This window comes from Engystomops pustulosus, chromosome 5 (assembly GCF_040894005.1).
Source record: "Engystomops pustulosus chromosome 5, aEngPut4.maternal, whole genome shotgun sequence".
Lineage (NCBI taxonomy): Eukaryota > Metazoa > Chordata > Amphibia > Anura > Leptodactylidae > Engystomops > Engystomops pustulosus.
Window position 1 is genome coordinate 40,811,315 of NC_092415.1, and position 13,168 is coordinate 40,824,482.

Sequence of the window (13,168 nt, forward strand, 5' to 3'; positions counted from 1 at the left end):
TAGCAACAAACGCTTTTGCCCGTTCATTTGGCAATGTAAACTTTGAGATGAGGACTAAACCTCTCTACGTAGTTATCACATAGATATCTCTGGACTTTCCATATTAATCTGATGTTTTACCTAGTAATTCTCTCTTACCTTGTGACTACCTCTAAGTTGTACTTAGGTCTTCCTGGTGGGTGACTTAGCCATTAATTGCAGAATAACCTTTGTATAATATATTTTTTGGAGTGTCGGAGGAAACCTGCGCAAACACAGAGAGAACATACAAACTCTTTGTAGATGTTAGCCCTGGGACTTGAACCCAGGTCCCCAGCGCTGCAAGGCTGTAATGCTAACCACTAAGCCACCATGCTGCACTTTCCTTGACAACAACAGGCTCTGAATTATTGACAAGTGAGACACAAGAATCTGTCATTAGGTTAATAGGTCAAACCCTCGGTGACCAGTTGCATTTAAGTTACATGTTAACTACTCTTGTACGAAGTTCTGTTTTCTTATATCACAATAACCACTAGAGAAGGGTCTATGATGGCATTCAATAGGACAAATAACAAGGGATTATTTTCAGCAGACATCCCCTTTAATTGTATTAGGTGTCTCTATATTATAAATAGCCATGATTTGTATTTTACATTGCTTACTAATAGTGGATAACTCAAAGAGTGTAAATTTCTCACCCACAACATTCATTCCGTGGGCTGCAAAGCTATACAGGAGAATAAAAGGCATGGCTCTTGGCTTAGCCCTACTACACGTTCCCACTGAATTGATAGGCTCCATAGTAATGAATAATGAATCCTTTGCAAAGTGGCAGCCGCTGTTATATTTAAGAGACAGGTACAGTTTCAGTGCCGTGTTATTTACTCTGTAAGTTCACTTATTGCTAATTTATTGTTGCTTGTCCTCAGCTTACCCGTGTAACATTACAACTCTGGAGGTTTATCGGATATTATGAAAATTTTTGAAGAAAAAGCACAGTACTGATGTAGGTTAAGGTAGAACTGCCATACTATCTGTTTTTCTAGGAGCATGTTGATCGGAGACCATTACTCAGATTATGAGAGAGTAATGTAGACTTAAAACAACCATCAGGACCTTCCCACCCATACCATTCTTGAAGGGGCTACTACACAGATTCAGGGGCACTTTTTTTTTCCTCCTAGGTTGCTGAGATATTAGTCACTGGGGCTCATTTACTAAGGGCTCCACGGCCGCACTTTCGTCAGGTTTCCCGAAATATTCAGTTTTGCGTCGAATTCCGCTGGGATTTTGGCGCACGCGATCAAATTTTGGCGCAATCGCAATCTTTATAACCATTACTTCAATTGCAATCTTTATAACCATTACTTTAAAAAATATGGTTTTATTAGTTATCGCAGAATACAATACATTTTCTTATTTCTAAAAAAGGAAAACTGGGCCTTCAGCTCCTCCTTTTAGAAAGTACCTTCCTAGAAGTCAATGCCCGACTTTCAATAATTTTTTTGATACAGCCTGGCAGGAGGAAGGGGGAACCAAAAGGCGAGTTGAGCATCTTGCCTGAGGCAGCATCAACTGCTGCAGGATAAGGGCAGAATCGAGGCGCATATAAAAAGAAAGCCTCTTCATACCTGATGTCAGCATTGAAGCAGCATCGAGAAGCCACCTACTAAAAAAATAACCTGTCTATAGCTCGCCTAAGGCAGCAGAAGGTTTAGGTTCAACCCTGTGAACCCACCAGTTATTGCTTCTCATAAGTAGAATTTTTGCTACTTCTTTGGAAATTACTACTTCATCTGAAAAATATGCAACCCGAAGGTTGGAGCAGACAACACAGAGTTTGTTTGTAGTCTGTTTCCATGGAGATTCTCATCTCCTCATAGCATTTGTAAACACAAAAAAAGAACAGTTTCTTAACATACAGAACATATCTATGCAAACTAAACCTGTACCAAAGCAGAGAGAAATATAGCAACAAGACTCAAGGTGATGGACTGTAAATAAAATTAAAACAACCTGCTTTGGCTAAGACAAGAATCCCAATGTACAAATTTTTATGTTGGAATATTATATGTATGCCTATGAAAAAATAAATAAAAACAAGTTTAAAAAAGAACCGTTTCTAAAGTTTTTTCTCAATTGCAAACTGTCATTTCTTTTTCATTTTGCATGCATTGGAGTAACAAAAAAAAAAATATTCACATAGTATTTTCCCAAGTCCTCAAAATATACATTTACAAAAATGTCCCTATTTGAAGATCCTTTGCATATAAAACCTATATGTCCAATTTAATAAAGTCAGACAAAAATAGAAAGCCATCTGTTTGTTTTTTTTACAAGAAGAACTTTTTTTTGTGATCCTCTGACAGATCCGAACGATGGAAAAGGCAATGTTAGTGTCAACACAGCGTAAAAACCCAGCATTTGCAGGAATATATTAGACTGGTGCCAAATGTCTGAGCATTCTGTCCAAACTTAGCTAAATGCCCTGTACTCACAAGATCCCAAGTTTAAACATACAACGCCAACAAAGCGTACAGTAATGTTAGCAGCGATGACCAGATTAAGAGCGCGGTATAACAAACTTTGATATGTTTTATTTACAGGATTTTTAATGTTTTAATCTTCTATTTTTATGCTTTGAGTTGTAATCTGATGTTTCCTAAGCATTTGCATCGTCTAATACTCCCCTACGCGCTGTGCTCTGACTACAACACTCGCTATGTTAATGACCTACTTGTATATATTTATGACAGCAGAACTTCTGTACAATCTCCTCTAAACAACATCCTAAAATGGAATTCGTGCTTTATTGTTATAATGACTTAATTTTTTTTGGCAAAAATTCTCCCTAGTCTCTGGATAGCATGCATTCCTATTCAGGGCATACTTGTAGTACAGCATCACAATGTTTGCAGTGTAAGTCGGTAGCTTAGTACTATGCAAGAAGGCTCCAGCGTCAATGTAAAAAAACATCAGTAATATGTAAATAGATTGAAATTGTTCTCCAGAACTGCCAAGCCAAGGCCATGAGTCTGATTATAAGCTCATTACTGTATTATTATGTTTTTTTTTTTTTTTGACAGAAGATCAATTCTTGGCTAACGTCATGTGACTTTTACAAAATGACTGTACACAAGTAGTTTTGGAACTGTACTAAGACTAATGATCACTCAAGTCCCGGCGATGGTGCTGGGTAATGTATGAGTTGTTTTACCATCTGAGGGAATTGTGAGGAGGTTGTGCATGTAGCTATAGTCATAAAAACACTCAGCGTGATGGTCTGATGCCAATACAGGCCAGCACGGTGGCTGAGTAAGTAGCACTTCTGCCTTGCAGCACTGGGGTCCTGGGTTCGAATCCCACCCAGGTCAGCATCTGCAAAGAGTTTGTATGTTCTCTCCTACCAAAAACATACTGGTAGGTTGTTCCATGGGGACAGGGACCAATTTGGCATGCTTTGTGCAGTGGTGCCGAATCTGTGTGCGCTCTATAAATAAAGAATTATTATTATTAATACAATTTCGGAGAAGCTCACCAGAATGTAGCCGTTTCTCTGTCTACAATAAATGTAATGTACAATAGCCTTTTCTAGGCCATCATGACATTGTGCAATATGGACATGTACTATTGTGTTTTCTTCCTAAACTACATGTACTGTACTGCTCCCTACCTGTACTACATGTCCTCTACTGCTCCCTATCTGTACTACATGTCCTCTAAAGCTCTCTACCTGTACTACTTGTACTGTACTGCCCTCTTCTTGTACTACATGTACTATACTGCCCTCTACCTGTACTACATGTACTGTACTGCCCTCTACTTGTACTACATGTACTATACTGCTCTCTACCTGTACTACATGTTCTGTACTGCTCTCTACCTGTGCTGCTTTTTCTCTCCTGCTTCCTACCTGTACTACAAGTACTGTACTGCTTCCTACCAGTGCTGCATGTACTGTACTGCTCCTTACCTGCACTACATGTTCTGTACTGCCCTCTACCTGGACTACATGTACTGTGCTGTCCTTTACCTGTACTACTTGTACTGTACCGCTTGCTCCCTACCTGTACTTCATGTACTGTACTACTCTACCTGTACTACATGTCCTCTACTGCTCTCTACCTGTACTACATGTACTGTACTGTCCTCTACCTGTACTACATTTACTGTACTGCCCTCTACCGGTCCTACATGTACTGTACTGCTCTCTACCTGTACTACATGTACTGTACTGCCCATTACCTGTACTACATGTATTGTACTGTCCTGTACCTGTACTACATGTACTGTACTGCCCATTACCTGTACTACATGTATTGTACTGTCCTCTACCTGTACTACATGTACTGTACTGCCCTCTACCTGTACTACATGTCCTCTACTGCTCTCTACCTGTACTACATGTACTGTACTGCTCTCTACCTGTACTACATGTACTGCCCTCTACCTGTACTACATGTACTGTACTGCTTCCTACCTGTACTACATGCACTGTACTGCCTTCTACCTGTACTACATGCACTGTACTGCCCTCTACCTGTACTACATGTACTGTACTGCTCTCTACCTGTTCTACATGTACTGTACTGCTCTCTACCTGTGTTGTTTGTTCTCTCATACTTCCTACTTGTACTACAAGTACTGTACTGCTTCCTAACAGCGCTACATGCTCTGAACTGCCCTCTACCTGTACTACATGTACTGTACTGCTCTCTACCTGTACTGCATGTACTGTACTGCCCTCTACCTGTACTACATGTACTGTACTGCTCTCTACCTGTGTTGTTTATTCTCTCATACTTCCTACTTGTACTACAAGTACTGTACTGCTTCCTAACAGCGCTACATGTTCTGAACTGCCCTCTACCTGTACTACATGTACTGTACTGCCCTCTACCTGTACTACATGTACTGTACTGCTCCTTACCTGTACTACATGTTCTTTACTGCTCCCTACCTGTACTACATGTATTGTACTACTCTACCTGTACTACATGTCCTCTACTGCTCTCTACCTGTACTACATGTCCTCTACTGCTCTCTACATCTACTGCATGTTCTGTACTGCTTCCTACTGTGCTGCTTCTTCTCTCCTGTTCCCTACCTGTACTACAAGTACTGTACTGCTTCCTACCGGTGCTACATGTTCTGAACTGCCCTCTACCTGTACTACATGTACTGTACTGCCCTATACCTGTACTACATGTACTGTACTGCCCTATACCTGTACTACATGTACTGTACTGCCATATACCTGTACTATGTGTACTGTACAGCTCTCTACCTGTACTACTTATGCTATACTACTTGTACTGTACTACTTGTCCAGTACTGCTATTTACCTGTACTAAATGTACTGCACTGCTCCCTACTTGTACTTCATGTACCAAACCACTCAATCTGTACTACATGTTCTGTACTACATGTTCTGTACTACTCTATTCTTTTTTCCATGATGGGAAACTTCTTTAACCTCATTAGAACCAAGTACCATAAATATATGACACTTAGTCGGGTGCTTCAAACCCACACTGTGTCCACAGGGCAGACCAAGATCAGCTCTGCCACTTACTGTTTACGCCTGAAACTGATCTCATGGATGTCACTGTGACAGTGAAAAGCTGGCAACTAAAAAAAAAAATTATAATGTGTAAATTCACACAATAAACTTTTATGACTTCTATGTAACTAAAATATACAACAATAAGCAAAAAAAATTAAATGAGAACAAAATGCAAATAAAGGAGAAAAAAAGCGCCACTCATGCAAAATGCAAACTGTCACCAAAGCCGTCCTGTTCACCCGAGACTACACATATAAGGTGTCAAAATGACACATAATAGGGAAACCATTTTAATAATTTATTTAGGTGTCAATTTGCAAATTTAAAAAACAAAAAGTTCTAATTAGAATTTTTTTTTTATACCTTAAACAGTCTATCCCAAATTACAAGAAAACACTTACCTAAAAAAAAAAAAAACAGAAACCAGAGCCATATGTGTTAAGCAAAAGATGCTGCAAAATCTGATTGGTCACTCAACAAACAAATACATACGGGCTTTTAAGCTATGACGTGAGCCACATTAATGAAAAGTGTTGGCTGCTAAAGAGGATTTCCCAGAAAAAATAATAAAAAAGCTATCCCACTCAATCATTCTCCTGCTCCCATGTTTCCTAAGATGCCCGATTCTCCGGATGTTTCACACTTCCCGCTAATCATTGATATTGACCTGCAACGACCCATCATTGATTGGCTACAACCACCATATCGGGATGTCACACCTGGACCAGAGTACAGAACAGTGAGAGAAATGGTGTTGGAAACAGAGGTGATCCATTAGGTGAGTATGATTTTTTTTTAATATACTGTATATATTATCTGAAGGAGAGAATGGTCCACCAGAATTCAGGAGAATCTTCTGGTTAACTATTACACAATAATAAGCTCCTAAGATCAAAGGGTGGGTTCATATTGTGCTTTTCTTTTCATAGGAGGATTCCCTATATGCCCTTATAATGGAGGGTTACGAAGTATCTCATTGATACACATACACATGTTCTTCCCTCTCCTCCCTAAGTAGGAGGAGGAGTAAAGCCAGTGATTGGCTGCTGCCAATGTTAAGGGTGTTTCCTCAGTAATATAATTGTCCTTATAAGGACAACTGCATGATGTTGGACCCAATATTTTACATCCGTTCCCCATTTCCTTCAATGGCCTCATGATGAGCATATACATCCCCCAAAGGGAAGGAGCAGAATGAACGGATGCAGCTTGCTACCTCTTTCCATCCTGTGTTTCTCACAGTAAATATGACATATACTGTTCAAGCGGAGGATGACTCCATCTGCCAATATATGTCTAAGGATATGCTCATCGTATGGGCTGGGTGCTTTATATATAAAAAATACAACATGTGAATGTAGCCTAAGGCCAGTCCATTTAGAAGCAGATGTCTGCCACCAGGGAATTGCTTTGATGAGCTGATTCCCAAATTACCTAATAGATCTCCTTCAGCTCATGTCCCGTGTGGGCAATGATTACAATGTCTTTAAAAGTGGATGTACACATGTCCTGTCCTTAAGGATAATGGGTCATCAATATGATTCATTCTGGTGGGACCAATGCACCATAAAAACTATTATGTGTTGTAGCCTTTAATAATCATTTACAGGATAAACTACCGTATATGCCGGCGTATAAGACGACCCCCAACTTCTGCCCTAAAAATATAGAATTTGGTATATACTCACTGTATAAGACTACCCCTCTCCCAAATGAAAAAAAGTCTGCTTAAAACTTTGCAAAACAAACAAGAGAGCAAGTGCCTGGTGATCATAACTGTAAGCTGCGATATTAATGAAGATCCGACATGCTTCTGTAAGTGCCGCCTGTGACCCCCAGCTCTGTGACGCCGACCGCTGTGACAGGGTGGCTGCATTAGCATACAGCGCGCCGCCCCGTCAGCGCGTACTAAGCCTCTTCTAGTGACTGTGAGAGGCGGACTGCCGCGCATGCGCGGCGGTCCCAGGAAGCGGCTCTCTGCGCGCTGACGGGGAAAAAAACACCTCACACAGTGCGGCCCCCGTATTTCCGACGTATAAGACGACCCCCCACTGTAGCCATTATTTTAAGGGGTTAAAAAGTAGTCTTATACGCCAGTATATACATGTGAATGTAGCCTAAGACCATCCCATTAAGAAGCAGATGTCTGCCGCCAGGGAATTGCTTTGATGAGCTGATTCCCAAATTACCTAATAGATCTCCTTCAGCTCATGTGGACTATGTTTTTTCGGGACTGGACTATGACATAGGGATAAGAAGCTACAATTATGTCAATAACCCATTTTTTCATCATACCTAAGGAAACTATTACAATAAGACACGAACTGTGACACTTCTGTGCCCCAAAATCAACATTAGCATAATGAATGGAGTTGTGATCCGGACTCCAATGGAATATCCCTACAAGGTCCCCAAATCTAATATATTGTTCATAATTATGGTCTCCATATTAGAAAGTGATGCCCCCTAAGATCCCTTGGACCTGATACAACTTCACCTCCAAGTTATACCCCTGGCTGCAGCCACAAATCTACAGCTGCCAAAAGGCCCCAAAAAGGTCCATTCCCAAGTTATGTTGTGAGATGCAGGTGAAGTCCTCCATCATTTAGCCACCAAGTATCAAATGTGTTATCCATACGATGTAGACTTTACAAAACTGTGTATTCTTAGGTCCGTTTTACCTCCATCAGCACTTCTTACCAAGTGAAGCGTCTCTTAGGAGAAAGAGCTGCTATATCCAATGTTCATTATATTCTCCATTTTACTAGCATCAGCCTATCATGCACAGTTAAGCACCAGCGTGAAACTGATATCTAGAGGTCAACACGTAAATGGACACACACAGTTTCCATGTAAGATTTTGCAATACTAGAGACAGAAGGGACAAAACCAGTGTAACCTAGGGATCTGCCAGTCTCATCAATCTGCAACCTACAGAGGATTTTATCTCGGCCCTGTTGATTTGTTAGGATGTGTCCAAAGTCCCTGCATCTTCTCTGTGACCTGAGAAGAATAGGTCCAAGTATCTGTTTAAACCTGTTTAAATCTGTTTAAAGCTGTAATTCTGGTCCAATTACTATTCATGTAAACAGAAATTGCTTACGAACCCATAGTAATCCATGCCTTTAATCACACAACTGTGGGGTCCTGTGGAAATATTAGCGTTTTGCCCTTTTTTAGTGGGGGACCATTAGTGCTTAAGATTTTTGACGTCCCCTACAGACTCCCTAACACTACTAAGGCCATCCGTTTTATTTCCAATATATTATTGTATGCACAGCAGAAGACTGGAGTGCAAGGCATGAAAAAAGTCACAATTTCTGGCATACATCATGCAAATTGCTTAACTTTTCAAAAAAGTATGTGGAGCAAAGTGGGAATCAAGGTATAAGTTTATCTGCCCGTGAAAAGTGGCCATGATTATAGTTGTAATCGACACCAGTCCGTGACTATTGTAGACTTTGAAGTAGTCACACCAAGATTTGTTAAAGGGAGGCTAGCACAAGGTTTAACCCCACTAAATGACGAGCCCCCTTAGGTAGGGGATGAAATGTCCTTTCTAGAATTCCCTCTTTTATGTGAAATCTCACCTGGTTATCTAAAAAAAATCTCTCCTAAGTCAGGTAAATATGACTCTTCTCATCCCATTTTCACATGAGATGAGTCAAGTTTAGTGGTTGCAGAGGTAACTGGTTCCATAGTACCTAGAAACATCCTAGGCGGGAACTGGATCTTTATCTGCAGCTAGTATTTCCAATTATGTTTTTAGCTGCCTGTATCTCCTGTTCTGTAGCGGGATGTAATTTGAAAGACGGAAACTTTAGCTTCAATATGACACATGTGCTATGGAACAGAAGATGAACAGAAGAAGTAACATCACCAGCCATGTTTAACTAGAATTACTACTCTATGAGCGCTACCCGGTCTTTCCTTGTTTGCCTTTCTATCTTCTTACATGGAACAGAAGATAGCGGCTTATGAGGCGACACTACCAATGCCACCACTAAAATTGACTCATCTCATGTGAAAATTCGGTGGGAAGAGACATAGTTGCCTGACTCTGGTAGAGATATTTTATGGGTAAATGGTTATATTTCACATAAAAGAGGAAATTCTAGAAAGGACATTTCACACACTTGCTCAGGGTGCTAGTAGTTTAGTGGGTTAAAACCTGGTGACAGGTTCTCTTTAAATAGCCAGAATTCTGTCACCAGATGAACCAGCCTTAATGCTTTTGCCGTTAGTATTTACAAAGTGACAGCAATGTAGATATAGTTAGTCTTGGCGGCCACAAAAACATTCATAGTCTTAATTTCAGTGCTAATGTTTTTTGTCATCCTCCATCAACACGTAGGCCTCATGTCCACCAGTGAGTTACAGATCCTCGTATAATCCTTATCTTTAGTATCCAGACTTCTCCACGTCATAAGCAATGTCCTTCTTATCCGTCAGGTCTTCTGACCATAATTTACACAGTAAGGTCCTTTTTATTACTTAATGAGAATTACCAATGTTCACACCCAAAATATTAAGGTACAAAAAGACAAGGCTGCTGTTCAAGTAAGAACACCCAAGGTTGGGAGCAACAATCTTCCAAATATCAAAGTTATATTTTCTCCAGACCTACTCGAATGGTCAGTCTTCCATTGACTAGATGCATGTTATTCTGATTGTCAATGCGGCTTGTACTCTGTGTACAAACACATCATCCAGATGTAGCAGGGCTCAACATCGCAACACGTCAAACCCTTGAGCAATGTCAACAGGTTTTTAGAAATGGATAGATAAGACATAAAAGCCAATTGTTGCTATGTCTCCAAATTAGTAAAGGACGATGATGTCATTGTGTCGCCTCTCTATAAAGCCTAAGAAATGGATCTCTGGTGACATAAGCTACTGTAGTGTCTGGTTACCCTTGGTTACAGATCTTCGCACCATGTTTTGGATATGGTTATGGTAGTGATGTGCATTGGACATCATAGTGTGCACACCCTATGGACAATCAAATTCCCGTAGGAATGACTGGAGATAGCCACCTTGGGATGAAGGTCACCACCTGACCATGACCACCCTACCATAGATGCTCTTTCATTGGATGTCTACCTGCTCTGGTTGATAACACATCTTATCGGCCTTGGAAATGTTGCTTAGCGATGACAGATCTTATCACTAACACAAAGCCACATGTTTATAAAACTTTTTTTGTTTTATTTTGTTTTGTTTTTTTAGGCCAGTACATTTTGTTCCGGCATATTTTTTTTCACTGGCTCTGCCAGCTTCTTAGCAGCACCGGATAGGATTATTATTGATTGAAATCATCTCTCCTGTAGACTTCTTTTTTTCGTCTTACATTTTCGTATCGAACTTTCATTACTGCTCGTTTGCTCAGGATCCACCATTTCACTTTAGCCTCAACATCATGAGAAGAAGAAACTATTAAAAGACTTTCATTGTATAACCTCCACAAAACAGCAGCTTCTTCAAGATTAAATGTTACATAACTTGATTTGTCGGGATTACAGTAACGGAACGGTCTACTCCTTCTACATACATGTATACATACGTATATGATAGATTAGGACACCCTGGACACTGCCTCATCCGTGTTTCATTAATAAATCACCACCACGTTTTATACTCCCGGATTAATCTGGATGAAGTATAAATAGATCTAATACTCAGGGCTCTGTGGCACAGGGATTGAAACGGTTAAAGGGCACGACACATGCTACAGTATATCCTCTTTGCATGGCACTGTATATAGAACCAACTGATGACAAAAATGATACATAATGACAATAAGAATAAAATCAATAATAGATACATTATCAGATAAACAAATAAATAACAATCTATAACGGAGAGAACAAGGTGTTCATAATGGGAGGTTTAATATAAATCATATTTCTATACATGCTAATATAATACTCTTCTTCCCCTCAAGTCATTCAAGTTGGTGCCATTTAGCCCCATGTTGTTGTTGGCCTCCTTACGAACTAGGCACAGATGACTTCAGAGTTAGAGGAGAAATACCCCATCTACTTACCTTGCTTAAAAGGGATTATAGACAAGCTGACCAGCTCCAGGAAGGTTGGGTTCATGTCTTAAGCAGAGCTTGCTAGATGTTCTCCAGGAGAAGACACTTCACACTGAGCTGGGAGATGTTGTTTTGTCCCATGTCTTGCTTGTTGGAGCTATCCCAGGGCTCTACAAGTCAGTATCTCCTCAGTGCCATGAAGCTGAATCTTGAAGATTCAGTGCATCCTCCTCCAGAGATGATGTTGATGATGATGATGGTGGTGGTGATGATGATGGGCTGCTCAGTGCTGCGGCTGTGGATGGATTGTGCAATGGAAGAGCTGAGCAGAGCCTAGTGCAGAGACATTGCCACCATCACACACACTCACTGTACAGAGAGCAGCCTCACAAGCACAAGGGATGGACCGGCCTGGATCTTCCACAATCTGGCTCAGAGGATCTAGAGGTGAAAGCTAATTGGATTGAGCTCTGCATCACCAAGGACAGCAGCAACAGATCGGCAAGTGCTCCTCGCCAAAGCCAAGAAATCCCGAGGAGAACAAGCACAGGGAGGAGAGGAGGGGGTCGGGGGAATCCTATTCTCAGCACAGCCTTAACCCTTCACTGCTGCAGCTTTCCAGCTCCTCTCACATACACGCATGTAGATGACACATTATATGCCCCCCCTCTACGCCGTCAATCACCCTTTACCTGCCTGCAGCACTTTAACACGTTATCTCCCACCCAGTCATCAAAAGCGCAACAGAATGTTCCAAAATCTATCAAATCCTATCCTCATTTCCAGGCACTCAGCACTCACTGTAAGCCTTTCCGTATTAAAATGATCATTAGACGCAGCTGACGTTTTTTCCACGGAGAGCAGATCGACAGCAGGGTGCAGCTGCTTCCCTACCACAAAGGGTTAAGACATATCTGCCTTTTTATAGCTTATGTGCGCCGTTGTTATGGTTCCCCAGAGTAGGACGGGAAACGTCCGTGTGAACGCTCGGCGACGGCATATAGGGGACGCCAGTGACAGGCATGGCGGTGAGCTTGTTGTTCGTCTATAAATAAGAAGGGGTCACGCACACACGACACACACACACACGTCGCCTGCGAGCTGCCGGAGGACTCAGTCTACTTCTGTGAAATATGGAGAGGCAGTAACACAATACCATCCCCAGAAGACAGAAGCACATCCTTAGGCTGCGTCTGAACACACAGCTAATTGTTTAAATGCCTTAGAAGACTCAATCCAGTCATTCCGGCTCTCTAGTCTTATTCAAATATCTGATATGGATGAGGGTAGACCCTTAAAGGGGCGGTTTTTTTACAACCCCTGACCTGTGGCGGCAATAACTGATTTATCAAAATTCTTGGAATCCTTATATTTTGAATGGTTAAAAAAACAATAACACTATCATATAGTCAAAGGAGGTGATAATATCAATATCCGATTTTATGTTGGATTATAAAAAATATCTTCAATCGCTATGATAATTGCTTCAATAGAAAATGATTGTTTGGAAAACAGGACGCAGGATATAGATTACAAGTATAATGATTTTATTGAATTAATATAAAAAATAAACATAAGTGTAA

General features: G+C 40.8%; 1 protein-coding gene across 1 annotated transcript in view; it reads right to left on the reverse strand.

Annotated features, from left to right (window-relative positions):
* Positions 1-12,630, reverse strand: part of KCNB2 (potassium voltage-gated channel subfamily B member 2) — a 186,726-nt gene extending 174,096 nt beyond the window's left edge. Inside the window, exon 1 of the mRNA XM_072151725.1 lies at positions 11,595-12,630. The gene's annotated coding sequence lies outside the window, so the exon portion shown is untranslated. The remainder of the gene's footprint in view (positions 1-11,594) is intronic.
* Positions 12,631-13,168: the final 538 nt, after the last annotated feature.